General features: G+C 29.5%; 1 protein-coding gene across 2 annotated transcripts in view; it reads right to left on the minus strand.

Annotated features, from left to right (window-relative positions):
- LOC142332554 (uncharacterized) overlaps nucleotides 1-9,738 on the minus strand; it is a 194,852-nt gene extending 185,114 nt beyond the window's left edge. For both annotated transcript variants that reach the window (XM_075379009.1, XM_075379008.1), the window contains exon 1: nucleotides 9,526-9,738. The gene's annotated coding sequence lies outside the window, so the exon portion shown is untranslated. The remainder of the gene's footprint in view (nucleotides 1-9,525) is intronic.
- Between the last annotated feature and the right edge of the window lie 5,168 nt (nucleotides 9,739-14,906).

A 14,906-nucleotide genomic window follows, 5' to 3' on the forward strand; every position in this document is an offset into this window, starting at 1 on the left:
AAAGAGATTTTAACTACTATGATGAGGGAATATGTCTAAACGTCGACCAGTGCTGGTGGCAGGCGATTTTAATGCCTGGTCGACCGAGTGAGGATCTGCCAGGACAAACGCAAGAGGTTCGTTGCTTATGGACATGACGACAGCACTGGATTTAGTAGTGTTAAATGTTAGCGATGCATGTACATTTCGGAGAGGGCCCTCGGGCTCTATAATCTACGTGACTTTTGTCTCCCCTGAGCTTGCTGCCCGTATTGCAAACTGGAGAATGTGGGAAGGCAACACGGCCAGCGATCTTTATGACGATCGCTGGCACCGAAGCTGGTAGTGATGGACCACCTATATTCACGGGCTAGGGCACCGGTGTTTTTATCGAACGGCTTGACCAACGTGCAGTACGTACCATACATCTCAGTAATGGTCGACCTGAGATTGTACAAGACTACAAATCATTTACTACATTCATACATATTATCCTCATTCATCCACTGAAGTAATACCTTAAGGTGGTTCCGGAGGGCTAAACGGATGAAGAAAATCGCGCTACATAAAGTTAATTATTGACTTTCTAATAGTTATTTGACTTGTTAATTTAGTATTATTGTAAAGTTCATAGTAATCATAATTGCATTCTGACATACAATTTACTTGTATTTACTGTATATTTACAGTAAAATATCAAATATCCTTTGATGAACGGATAACACGCGACAATATGTTACGCGAGATTTGCGTTGCAAAAAAAAGATATATTTTTTTTTTTGCAATATCGTGACATGTGCGTAATAAATATAATTATAAATCAAGGAGGCACAAAATATATCGGAAAAGACGATACAAGAAAGATACCACTTACATCAACTGAACGAGCAACACGGGTGTTTACACGGAGAAAAAAAACAATAGCGCGCCGCTCTATTGTTACGCTGGTACAAAAGTACGTCCCTCTCGGATATCAGTGGACAGTAAAATCGCATAAAATGACGTAGTAATGTTGTCTGTCTACCAAACCCGATGAGACGATAATCTATGAAAAGCATGTGTATAACAATAATATTAAATAAACAAACTCTAATACACGTTTCGAAATTGTTATCTAATAACATCGATATCTATTTTCATATCTTAAATTACAAGCTGCCGCACTAGTTCAAACTACTATTCACAATTCATATTTTAAGAAATTATAAATGTAGAAAAAATAATCAAATATTTAAAAAAAATACATAAATATTTAAGAAAACATGTACTACAATTTTAACTAAAAATAATAATACTAGTACATACTATCACGGCAGTAAAAAACCAAAACACATCGTTGGAAATTTGTTTTATTTTCGCCGTTTACACATATTTTGCGTACTAAATTGTACTATACGGTACTGTTTGAACATATAAAACAAAATAAATATTAAAAATTAAACACAAATTTTAAAAAAAATTCTCTTTATTATCGGAAAATCAAAGAGCATGCGGGTGACAATTGTGTATTAGTATAATTTTTTAATTTATTTAAACATACTTAAATGGTGTGTAATATTTATGAAAATGGGGAATTTCCATCAGACTTCAAAAAAAGTGTTATAGTTATGATACCAAAGAAAGCAGGGGCAGATAAATGTGAAGAATACAGAACAATTAGTTTAACTAGTCATGCATCAAAAATCTTAACTAGAATTTTATACAGAAGAATTCAGAGGAGAGTGGAAGAAGTGTTAGGAGAAGACCAATTTGGTTTCAGGAAAAGTATAGGGACAAGGGAAGCAATTTTAGGCCTCAGATTAATAGTAGAAGGAAGATTAAAGAAAAACAAACCAACATACTTGGCGTTTATAGACCTAGAAAAGGCTTTTGATAACGTAGACTGGAATAAAAAGTTCAGCATTTTAAAAAAATTAGGGTTCAAATACAGAGATAGAAGAACAATTGCTAACATGTACAGGAACCAAACAGCAACAATCACAATTGAAGAACATAAGAAAGAAGCTCTAATAAGAAAGGGAGTCCGACAAGGATGTTCCCTATCTCCGTTACTTTTTAATCTTTACATGGAACTAGCAGTTAATGATGTTAAAGAACAATTTAGATTCGGAGTAACAGTTCAAGGTGAAAAGATAAAGATGCTACGATTTGCTGATGATATAGTAATTCTAGCCGAGAGTAAAAAGGATTTAGAAGAAACAATGAACGGCATGGATGAAGTCCTACGCAAGAACTATAGCGTGAAAATAAACAAGAACAAAACAAAAGTAATGAAATGTAGTAGAAATAACAAAGATGGACCACTGAATGTGAAAATAGGAGGAGAAAAGATTATGGAGGTAGAAGAATTTTGTTATTTGGGAGGTAGAATTACTAAAGATGGACGAAGCAGGAGCGATATAAAATGCCGAATAGCACAAGCTAAACGAGCCTTCAGTAAGAAATTTAATTTGTTTACATCAAAAATTAATTTAAATGTCAGGAAAAGATTTTTGAAAGTGTATGTTTGGAGTGTCGCTTTATATGGAAGTGAAACTTGGACGATCGGAGTATCTGAGAAGAAAAGATTAGAAGCTTTTGAAATGCGGTGCTATAGGAGAATGTTAAAAATCAGATGGGTGGATAAAGTGACAAATGAAGAGGTATTGCGGCAAATAGATGAAGAAAGAAGCATTTGGAAAAATATAGTTAAAAGAAGAGACAGACTTATAGGCCACATACTAAGGCATCCTGGAATAGTCGCTTTAATATTGACAGGTAGAAGGGAAAAATTGTGTAGGCAGGCCACGTTTGGAGTATGTAAAATAAATTGTTGGGGATGTAGGATGTAGAGGGTATACTGAAATGAAACGACTAGCACTAGATAGGGAATCTTGGAGAGCTGCATCAAACCAGTCAAATGACTGAAGACAAAAAAAAAATTTAATCTTTCCCTTCTTCTTCACCACGTTTCCGTTTTTCGCAAAAATATTTTTCACGTAACTAATATATATTCTGAATATGAGCTAAATCAAACCATAAATGTAATTTCTTTCAAATATCTTAACACCAGCGCCATCTAACGGGACCATTTTTTTGTAGATGTATTTCTTCTTTTCATGTAACGCATATTCTGAATATGAGCCTTTTTCTTTTTCCTGTTTAGCCTTCGGGAATTACCGTTCAGATAATACTTCAGAGGATGATATGTATGAGTGTAAATGAAGGAAGTGTCGTCTTCACAAGACAAGTATCGTAAACTTGTAAAAGAACCTCCTGACCTTCTTAACCAAATTATTTATATGGATATTAAACTTAAGATTACAATCAAAATCTGTCCGAAGATATTTTAATAAACTACCTCGGTTTTAATTGTATTAATGCACAAAACATTATTCTTTATCCAATCATTGACCAATTTCTAACTAAAATTAATCTTCATACAACATTATCTAAAAAACCACCACCAAAAACAATGGCCGTGTAAAGCTACGCAATCGAACGTATGCTTTATATTCAAATGGAAAATAATCATTCCATATTATATATTTCTTTATTTTTCTGTTTGGCCTTCGGGAATTACCGTACAGATTTTACGACAGTGGATGCATAAGGATGATATATATGAGTGTAAATGAAGTGTAGACTTGTTATATTCTAAGTTCGACCACTCCTGATAGGTGTGGTTAATAAAAACAGAACCACAAAAGAACACCGGTATCCACGATCTAGTATTCAAATCCGTGTAAAAATAACTGACTTTACTAGGACTTGAACGCTGTAACTCTCTACTCAAATCAGCTGATTTAGGAAGAAGCGTTCACCATTAGACCAACTCGGTGGCTTCTGAATATGATGAGTCCAATCGGACTATAAACACAATTTTTCGAAATATTTCGACTCCAGCGCTAACTAGCGGGTCCAAACTAATCCAGAAACCTTCGCAGGCCTGCGTATAATTCACCAAAGTTTCATCGTAACCGGTTCAATGGCATAGCAACACATACGACCCACTTTTGACCCTTTTCCCCTATATCCTTATATTTACCTAATACAGACCCTTAAGTCTTATATGTATTTAATACTGTTTTGTAAATTATTATGATGTAACAATCAACAAAATGAAAACAAAAACGAAACAGGAGGAAATTATTATTTTATAGCGATATTTATTTACAAGTAGACCGAAACAAATGCATAAATAAAAAAAAATAATACGATTCTAAATTATCAGATATTTCACCAAATCTGATGTGGACATCACATGATTTCCTTGTACGCCTATTTAATTACATACACAGTTTTTTTAAGTACATGAAATTTTATTTCACCAATAACTTCTGATTTAAAATTTTTTTTTTCTAATATAGTTATTATTTAATGGTAAAAATTCTTTTACAATCAGAGATTAATAAATCAATCTATTTTCAAAAAAAAAAAAAAAAAAAAAAACGGTACAAGTCCTAAATCCAAAATTTAAACAGCCTAATCGTTTTTGAATTATGCCAGATACATACATACATATGTCACGCCAAAACTAGGCAAGATGGATTCAGGGGATGGTCAAAAAGGATATTTCCATTGAAATCTGAAAACCGAAATTTTTCGCGATCAAAAAACTACCTTTACTTCGTACAAGGAAATAAAAAAAGAAGATTAAAATAAACTGTAAATACTCGGGAAAAAGTTTTTTTTTTTATTTCAGTGCACAAACTCCAGAAAATCTATTTTTATAAAGACGAATTTGAGTATATGTACGCACAATACGTATATACCTACGTTATATGTATGTTGGCCTGGTTTTCATCTTATAACTCTGTACTCCGTTGACCGATTTTTTTCATACTTAGTAAAGGTATTACGTTCTTGAGAAAAGATTGTATTACATTTTTGCAAAAAACAAGAAAAAAGGGTGGGGGTGTTTCGGTTTAAATCAAATTTCAAATCTTTACTGGGGCACTTTAGCAGAAGTTTTTCATTTAAAGTATACTTTTCTAATCAGGATTACAAATTAACAAAAAATTTTTACTAAGTATTCACTTTCAAAAAAAAAATTAATCTTTTTTAACTCCTTCATTAACTCCTAAAAAGGAGTTAATGAGAGCTTTATGCGTCTAAATTTTCAACATTAATAGGCCTTCAAACCACTACACTTCTTTTTTGTCCAACCCAGTCTAATAATCCACGGTAACAAACAGGAATTTGTTACAAAAGAAAACACCTACATCACATAACTATTTCTAGAAGAAAAAAAAATGCCAAAAATATTTACCTCTTCTGGGAAAATTACAACTTTGTTTATTTGGAATTTTGGTTGTATCTTCGTATTTTTTAATCAATCTTAAAAATGTTTTTTTGGTGCTTAACGCCGCTGCAGCTACAGCTTCATTTAAAAACAAAGTAGTCAATCGGATTTCGGTGGAAAATGAACAGTCTCTTTATTAATTTTAATAAATGGTTAGTTATTTCAACCAAACTTAACCTACGCTCGCTAACCTTGATTAATTAACACCGTAATATTTTAGTATTTATTTAATAAATTCAGTAATTATTGCAATTATTTAAATAATTAAAACTCCTGTTAATTAGTCAAGGTTAGCGAGCGTAGGTTAAGTTTGGTTGAAATAACTAACCATTTATTAAAATTAATAAAGAGACTGTTTTGAATCTATGTTAAACTCTACATCGGCCCATTTTCCACCGAAATCCGATTGACTACTTTGTTTTTAAATAAACCTGTAGCTGCAGTGGCGTTAATACGTAAGTACCCGTTTTTTTAAGAATATCTATTTCAAATCATTAAGTAATAATAATATTTTAGTTTACCTATATATTGACCTGCAAGTTTTTCAATTTCTTTAAAATATGTAATTTTCATTTTTTAAGCATTTTTAAACATTTTACCATTTACAGAGTAACTATAATTTTAATCAAACCAAACTAAACCTACGCTCTCTACTCGAAGTAGGCTGTTTGATAAACATACAAACATTCTCCTCTCTTAAAAATAATGTATATTGAATTGTAATATTTCTTCCCCTTTATCACTGTTAACAACTTTTATTTCTCCTCAAATCGTGTTACGCTTTGGTAAATGAACAGAATAGGTTTTAAAAGGAAATCCAACTGCATAAAATAACTAACCTTTTCTTATCTGTCTTCATCCAATATTTAATTGCTAATAATTAAGAAAACAAAGATAAGATTTATTTTTCTAAACAAATCTATTTATAATAATAATAATCTTTTAAAACAGAGACAAAGTAGTAATGAAAGTTAACAACTATTTATACTGTCATTATGATATTTTGTGTTTCTTTCTTTCTTTTTCTGTTTAGTCTCCGGGAATTACCGTTCAGGTATTACTTCAGAAGATTATAAGTACGAGTATATATGAAGCATAGTCTTGTACAGTCTCAGTTCGACCATTCCTGAGATGTGTTGATTAATTGAAACCCAACCACCACCGAAGAACACCGGTATCCACGATCTAGTATTCAAATCCGTATAAAATAACTGTCTTTACTAGAACTTGAACGCTGGAACTCTCGACTTCCAAATCAGCCGATTTGGGAAGACGCGTTCACCACTAGAGCAACCCGGTGGGTTATATGTGCTGCTGCTTTTTTATTAATTTCTAAATATTTTCTTTTAAGAAATATGTGCTCTTAAATGTTTGAAAATATTTTTATTTATAAATATTGCGTCATCCACGATATAACAATGATTTTTGCCATTGGAATTTTACTGGCAGGTTTCACGGTTCACGTGTGGTTTGCAATTGCCTTCAATTTCTTTTTTCTGTTTAGCCTCCGGTAATTACCTTTCAGATAATACTTCAGAGGATGATATGTAAAAATGTAAATGAAGTGTAGTACTGTATACTCTCAGGTCGACCATTCCCGAGATGTATGATCAATTGAAAACCCAACCACCATAGACCACCGGTATCCACAGTATAAAATTGAAATCCATATAAAAGCACTGCCTTTACAAGGACTCGATCTCGACCTAGAAAATCAACTTAACTGGTGGTGACGAGTTCAACCACTAGAGTAACCCGAGGGTTTATATATTATATATAAATTGTTTTTATATAAAATTAAAGTGAAGATTTCTTATTCGGTTAATCAAAATGAATTTTTTTTTTTTTATTTCACACTGAAATAGTTATTTATTATAATTAGAGCTATAACTAGAAATTACGTTAGTCCAAACACATTAAAAGTAAATGGAAGTCAAAGCGTGACGAATATAAAAAAACCCATTAATCTAGAAATATTCATACGCATGAATATTCAAAAGCTGACAGCAAGTTCTACTTTCTTGGCAATTATTTATTCTTATACAGTGGAAAAATGATACATGAAAAAAAATATTTTTCTTTTTTTAATTTCTTAGGTTTCTTTTTTAGTGTGGGATTCATTTATGATTATAATTTAAAATTATCATTGTTTAAATAAACATAAAATTTTTTAAATTTTAAAAATCGGCATTATTTTCGGCCCCCACCACCAAATTTATTTTTTATTTTTCTACGTTTACTTTTTTAAAGGAAAAAAAATAAAAAACAAAACTTCCACTGAAAAATGTACAACCAGTAAAAGGTTACCTAGGATTTCTTTTTTGATGAGGGGATAAATTTTCATGAAATTTTAATTTCGATAAACCAGTTTTTAAAAATTCAAAAAATCGATAGCTTTTAACATTGATCGGTTCCCCATCCCCAATATTTCCCCAGGTGTTTTTTTTTGGAACACTTGCACTACAACTATGACTAGGGCATTAAAAAATAAATAAAAAATGGTAAGAAAAGCAGGCACGCATGTACTGAGCTATATAGTAGCGTTTTGCTTGCAAAATGTTATCCTATGTATGTATATTGCCCAAAGTACACGAATCTCTGTATAAAATTTCATCAAAATCAGTTTATCTAGTCAAACGTTATTAAGCTTCAAACACGCTGCCAAGATACCTATGTACGAACATTGCCCAAAGTACACGAATCTCTGTATAAAATTTCATCAAAATCAGTTTATCTAGTCAAACGTTATTAAGCTTCAAACACGCTGCCAAGATACCTATGTACGAACATTAACTCCCACTTTTTTTTTTTGAGCGAGGGTCCCTGGATCATGAAATTTCGAAAAATACAACAAAAAAGAACCCTGTACTTCATTTTTTGACTGATTACCATACTTTCCCTACTGTGAATGTTTATAAATAAATAATACAATCAAAAAACCCCGTAACAAATTGCCATGTAAATAGTTAGGTTAATCAAGGGGGTTTCTTATTATATCTCTATTGTCACATATAATTAATTGCTCAATTATTTAAAAATCTTCCACAAATATATTTAATGTAAAATTAAAATTTTCTTTAACAAACACTATTACTTTGTGAATTTTTAAATATTAAATGAATTTTTTTTTATTCTTCAACATGAATATTTCATTATAGTCTTCTAATTGCGATTTATTTATTACTTTTTTAAATGTCTGAAAGTATTTACCTTTATATTATTTTATGCGATTATATTTTTAATAATGTTTAATCTTCTTTTTTTGGAATTTGCATATGTAGAGATCAATTTATTAAATATTTGTTTTATTTAGTGTATTTTTACAATTTCAGAGCAAAGCTAAAGAATGGAGTAAGCGATAACACAAGTTGCTGTGTCAGTTGCACGTGTTTAACTTCTACGCACGGACCTCAATAATTCAAAGATCTTATTACAATGAATGATATTAGCTTACGTGTCATAACATCGTTTAAAGATGAAATTGTAATTCTTTGCTATCAAATTATTGAAAATATTAACTTATTTAATTTCTGTCGATACGATGCCAATTATCACCTCACATGCAGACATAAATTTATCTTTTCAAAACATTTATTATAAAGTAATTCTGCACGTAAATCGAAGTACGATACAAAATTATATTTCTATTTTTAACACAAATTAACCTTAATATAATTTTCATAGTTAATGAGTGTACTTAAAATATCTAATGTGTAACTTGTTGCAACCGACATAAACAAAGAATATTAACCACGAGCTAAAAATCAATGCTAACAAATAAAGTTTGAAATAGATACTATTCAAATACGAGTAGCCCAGCCAACAGAAATCTCTGTAGAGGTTATGTTATTTATAACTTGCAAAATGTCTACATTCTCCTAAAATATTAAGAATACTACTAGTTATAAAAAAAAATATATGCACAAATTTCATGATAAAAAATAAAAAAAGGAATAAGTCAATATAAAGAATATTCAACCAATAAGGTATTTAAAAAAAACCCGTTATTAGATGACATTAAATTAAGGTCAGAGTTAAATCATTAGCCTACATTAAAAGTAACAACAGTATTTCATACAAACTGCAATTATGAAAAATATATTATTTACGTGACTTAAAAAACGACATTAATTTCAATTCTTAAAATAAAATTAAGTAATTAATATTAATTTATGTAACAGTTTATGGCATTATTAAACTATTATTTAATAACACTTATAAGAAACAAAATAATTTATTAAAATAGAACAAACAAAACTTACCATAAATAACATAAAACTTTGTGAAACGATTAAATTAACAAACATTTCCTGATATAATTATTGCAATAGTTACCCTAACGCTAACGATAGAGCAACATAAGTTAGCAACACCCATCAGCTGATCTCCACGTGCAACTAAATTAGCGGTGAATGACGCTCGATTCAACTGTATATCAGGGCTACCAATATAAGTAACAAAATATTCCATTAAGTTTCCAGATTAATTTTAATTAGTAATATCAATTATTGGTTATGTTTTTATTAAGTTTATGTTTTTAAGTTAGAAATTTTATAGTTTATTTAGTAAGTAGAATATAAAAGACTTGAATAATAAATTAGTTCACTTTATTAGAATTGCAAAATAATGATAATTTATTTTGTTTTTCTTTCATTTTCAGTGATTTCAATTATTCTTTACTCATTTCTTTCTTTCTTTTTGGTAATAGATTAAACATGTTATTAAATATTAATCTGATTTTGATGTTATGTTTTATTTATTTTGATGTTATGATTGTTCTTATATTTACATTTTGATTACAAATCTTTTAATTTTCTTTCGTGCTATAGTGCAATAAAATGTAATTTTTTTGTATTAATTTAATTACTTCATAAATTTAAATTTTGTTATTTATATTATTATAAGAAAAAAAGTTTATTTGTTTGAATAATAAAAAATTAATTTTTCATAGTTCTAAAGAAAAAAAAACAAAATTCAGTAAGTCTGAGTTATAGTTACGTAGAATATTAAACACACCATATTATAAACTGTGTAAATAAGAGAAACCTTGTAATCTTAGTGGACTGTTTATTAGAAATTATACTTCTGTAAGTGAGAAACAAACTATGGTTTCGCAATGTACTAGCATTAATCTCAAAATTATATCAGATCAACCCTTGTCAAAAAAAAAAAAATTAATAGTTTTGTATTTAATTAGTTTGACTAAAATGTTATCAGTTAATGAGCAAACTTAAAAATGATTTTAAATAATCCTACATTTAATTACTACAAACAGAACTGGCTTACCATCAATATTAACATATTTTCCCACATAAGTTGGATTTTTCCTAAATCTTCTCCCATAAAATGGAGAGGGTCAACTTATATGCATGGCTGATTTATGTTTGGATTTGAACAGGCTTTTAAATTGTTTCATGGTTTATTTTTGTTTTTTATTTGTGATGAGGAATGTAATACAATTTATATTTATAGTAATAATAATCATCAGTTATTATTGTTAATAGAAGTACCTAATTAATGAAAAAGATTGGTTGGATGAGTCTTTGGTCAAAGATTGGGTTAAAATGGTCTGGTCTAGTAACTTAGGTCTTAGAAGACAATGAGCCATGTTAATATTAGATGCATTCAAGGGTCATTTTTACTGAAACTCTAAAATTGGAAGTAAAAAAAACTAAACATGAATTTAGTTACAATACCTGGAGATATGACTTCACAGTTACAGGATCTGGAAGCAGTTTTGGACAGGCCATTTAAAGATAATCTTTAAAAAAATTATAATTCTTAGAAGTGAAGTAATTAGTCATCAGTTAACTCCTATTGGAAGAATAAAAAATCCTTCTATGAGCTTGTTATGTGGGTGGTTTATTAAATCATGGGACTTGATAACACCAGATAGCATTAGATAAGAATTTTAAAAATGTTGCATTAGCAATAAATTAGATGAAACTGAAGATGATATTCTGTGGGAGGAAGAATCAAATAAAGAAAACATTTTATTTTCAGATGGCAGTAATGGTGATGATAGCATCAATTCAAGTGTTCATATGTTGTGAGGAATTTTTGTTAAGTAATGAATTTTTTAATGCAATTCTTTTTTCATGAAAATATAAAAAACAATTTAAATAAAAATTTTAAAATTGCAATCATTATTTCTTCTAAAATATTTCTTACTAAAAATCTTGTAAACAATTAAAGGAATTTTTTTACGATGCTATTTAAATATAAAATTTAAGCAAATAAGAATGGAAATAATATAAAAGATATAAGTCATTGTATGGCTTTGGGGCGGATGGCTGTCCAGAAGTGCAGTTGTTTATGGTAGTCTGGTTGTGTATGGATATGGAAAGCAACTGAGTATAATTAGGCTGCACAAAAGTGTTGTTGAGAGCATTTTATTGTACGGGCCAGAAACTTGAGAAATTAGATAAAGAGATGAGAGAAAAGTGTTGGCTGTGGAGATGAATGTTTGATAAGCCATCGGCGGAGTTGCGGCCGCTGCCAACGGGCATGGAATTCCTTGTCCTGGGGGGTGCGGTCGCAGTTCGACAGAGGCATTTTTTTTTTATGAGCATACGACACTGTCGGCGGAATGTAGCTGCATGCCGCTTAGATGGCTTGCAGTGGCGTTTCGACAGCGGTTAACGGAAGAAGGTAAACGTCACACGGGACTCTGCGATGGAGCTGATTGGGAAATTGAGATGTGGAGATGAATGTGCTGTGCAGGAGTTGCGCAGTTTCTAGAATGTGGTGCATGAAAAATGATATCAGAAGAAGAATTGGGGCAACTGGTACAGTATATTTTGGAGGTAAGAAGACTACAATGGTTTGGGCAATTTCGGAAAATAGAAGAGTGTAGATAGCTTAGGAGGATGTTGGAATGGTCTCCAGGAGAGAGGAGGAAACTTGGAGGACGACCTCCAAGGCAGTTGATGCCTGGAGTGATGGAGGCAATAGAGAGAAGGAATTTGGAGAAGGAAAGTTGGCGGGAAGAAGAGTTTGGCGGTTGGGATGTGAGAGATGGATGCCTTTTATACCTGTAAACACTCACCTAGAAGAAGATGTATAATATTATAAAAAGTATAATAAAATATTAATATAATAAAAAGTATGTATAATATTACATAGTTATGCAAATTAAATTTCAAAATTAATTTCTTATTGAAGGTAAAATTTTATTTGGTAAAAAGAAAAACATTTCAACCAATATTTTTTCTGAAAGTTAAATTAAAAAATGGAATGTCATCCTATATTCAAGTAAGTTACATTAAATAAAAATTTAGATTCTAGAAAAGCAAAATGAGTTTGTATAATGTAAATTCTTATAAAGAAATTACTTTAAAATGAGTCACTTTTTAAAGTTTTTGGTATATACTTCCAGTAAATCATTTTATAATAATATATTTTCTATCCATTGTACAAGAAATTTTTCAAAAATTTAGAGGAATCATGTATTTAAATATTTTGAAAGCAGCTTTTTTTCTATGTGAGAGTGGTTGCATGCATTCCATTTTATATTAAAACATGTTTGAGTAATACTATAACAATGGTATATAATCTAATCTAAATAATTATATGTGTCATCTTGAATACCAAATTTTCAATTTCAATTTTAAAACACTATTTTTCCAATTATTTATATTTTTTCTAAATTTCAAATGAAATACCAATTGCTATAATTTTTTTCCACTCAGTTCATTAAAATGATAATTTACAAAAATCAGTGTACATTATAACATAATTAAATACAAACAAGTGCATAAATTAATATACACAATATTAATATAATTTTAATAATGAAGAAAACTTTCCATGATTTCATATCTCTGAATTTTATCTTTATTTTTAAAAAGCAAATTTACTGTAGTGTAATACAAGAAATTGGTTATTATCTACAAGGAATAAGTTAGTGATTTCCATTTTTCTAAATGATTTCTTTAAATCTTTTGAACATTTTGGAAACTATTTGTATTATAATTAGATGAAATTATAAAACAAACAGAAGCAAACCAAGTTTTAGAAGTATATATTTTATAAAATTTTTAATTATTAAAAACTTTTCATTTTAACCATAAAATTGGTTTAATTAATATTTTTTAAAAGTTTACAATTTTAAAATAATTTCTGGGACACTTTTATGTGGGTGGTAACAAATAAAAGAGTTATAAAAAAATAATCAGCACTCATATACCTACTACTGGGTATAACACTTTTCTTGTTTTTCTGAAAAAAAGGTGAACTGTGATTGGCTGGGTTTGAAATTAAGTTCCTTCACATTCAAGAATATATATATATATATATTTGAAACACATTCCATTACTCTTGGCACTCTTAGAAGTAATGTTAAAAATTACTTAGATTATATATTCTTTTATATGCAAGATAATTAATTGTGTTCAGTGAAACAGTAGCCAACATAACGTATTTTTTTAATTTCTGGTAGTTAGATAAATAATATACTTTATGGCTGGTCAGCAAATGTAGTGGCTATGTAATGAAACATGTCTTAAAAATTGTAATAAAAAATAAAATTTGTATATTGTATCATATAATACTGTGTTTTGTTTAATGTATCAAAAACATTTATTAATATTTGTTAATTATTTTTCTCTCCTATCTACAAAAATTGAGTTATTTGTGTTTTTACAGAAAAAATGAAAATATATTCTTTTATTTTTATAACCTCTCATGTGCTAACTGTGGATTTTAATAAAGGGAACGAGGTAAAAGAAAAAATGTCATATCTTTGTCAGGTATTGAACCGCAGATCAGCAGATCAAGAAATCAGTAAACTAGTTGGCAAGCCAATTATAATATAAATATATTGATTTATAACTTTGTCATGAGGTTTTAAGTGATCTGGTGAACTGATTAATAATATCTATACACATCTTCAAGATAAATAAATAGCTTCTCTGTGCCTTTCATTTAAAAAATATGATCAAAGATTTCACACATTACAAAAATCATCTTTTAGTAAATGTAAGTAGGCGATACTCTAGCTGTCAAAGAAAATAAATAATAAACTATAGGGCTCCAGAATTAAAAGTCATTCTTTTTTAAAGATTATTTTCAGTTATTGCAAACTATTACAAGGCTTTAATAAGTTTTTACTTTGAACCCAGAATGGATTTTTTTTTCTACAGTCACTGGATGGGAAACAGATAGGATTGGATTTACCCATTTCAGTTGATACTTCATTAATAGTAAAGTGCGTTTGAAAAGTAACTATATACCTAATTTAGTATATACCAGTGAGTTTTCCTAATGATAATTTAACATTTAATTCAAACAATAAATTTAAAACTATATGCGCAATTATAAAAAGTGAAAGCAGGTTTGGCAATATCCTTGTAAAGTCAGTTATTTTTAAACAGATTTGAATTTGAAAACAGATTGTGGATACCGGTGTTGTTTGGTGGTTGGTTTCAGTTAATCACAAATCTCAGGAATGGTCAAACTGAGACTTTATAAGACTACACTTCATTTACTCTCACACAGATCATCCTCTAAAGTATTATCTGAAAGGTAAATACTGGAGCCTAAACAGAAAAAAAAATTGGAAATAAATACGTCATATAACTTCACCAAAAATATCAAAATTACTCATCTATCCTTGTCCTCTGTTCAAATAGCAGAAGAATTT

This window comes from Lycorma delicatula, chromosome 11 (genome assembly GCF_047948215.1).
Source record: "Lycorma delicatula isolate Av1 chromosome 11, ASM4794821v1, whole genome shotgun sequence".
In the NCBI taxonomy this organism is placed as follows: domain Eukaryota; kingdom Metazoa; phylum Arthropoda; class Insecta; order Hemiptera; family Fulgoridae; genus Lycorma; species Lycorma delicatula.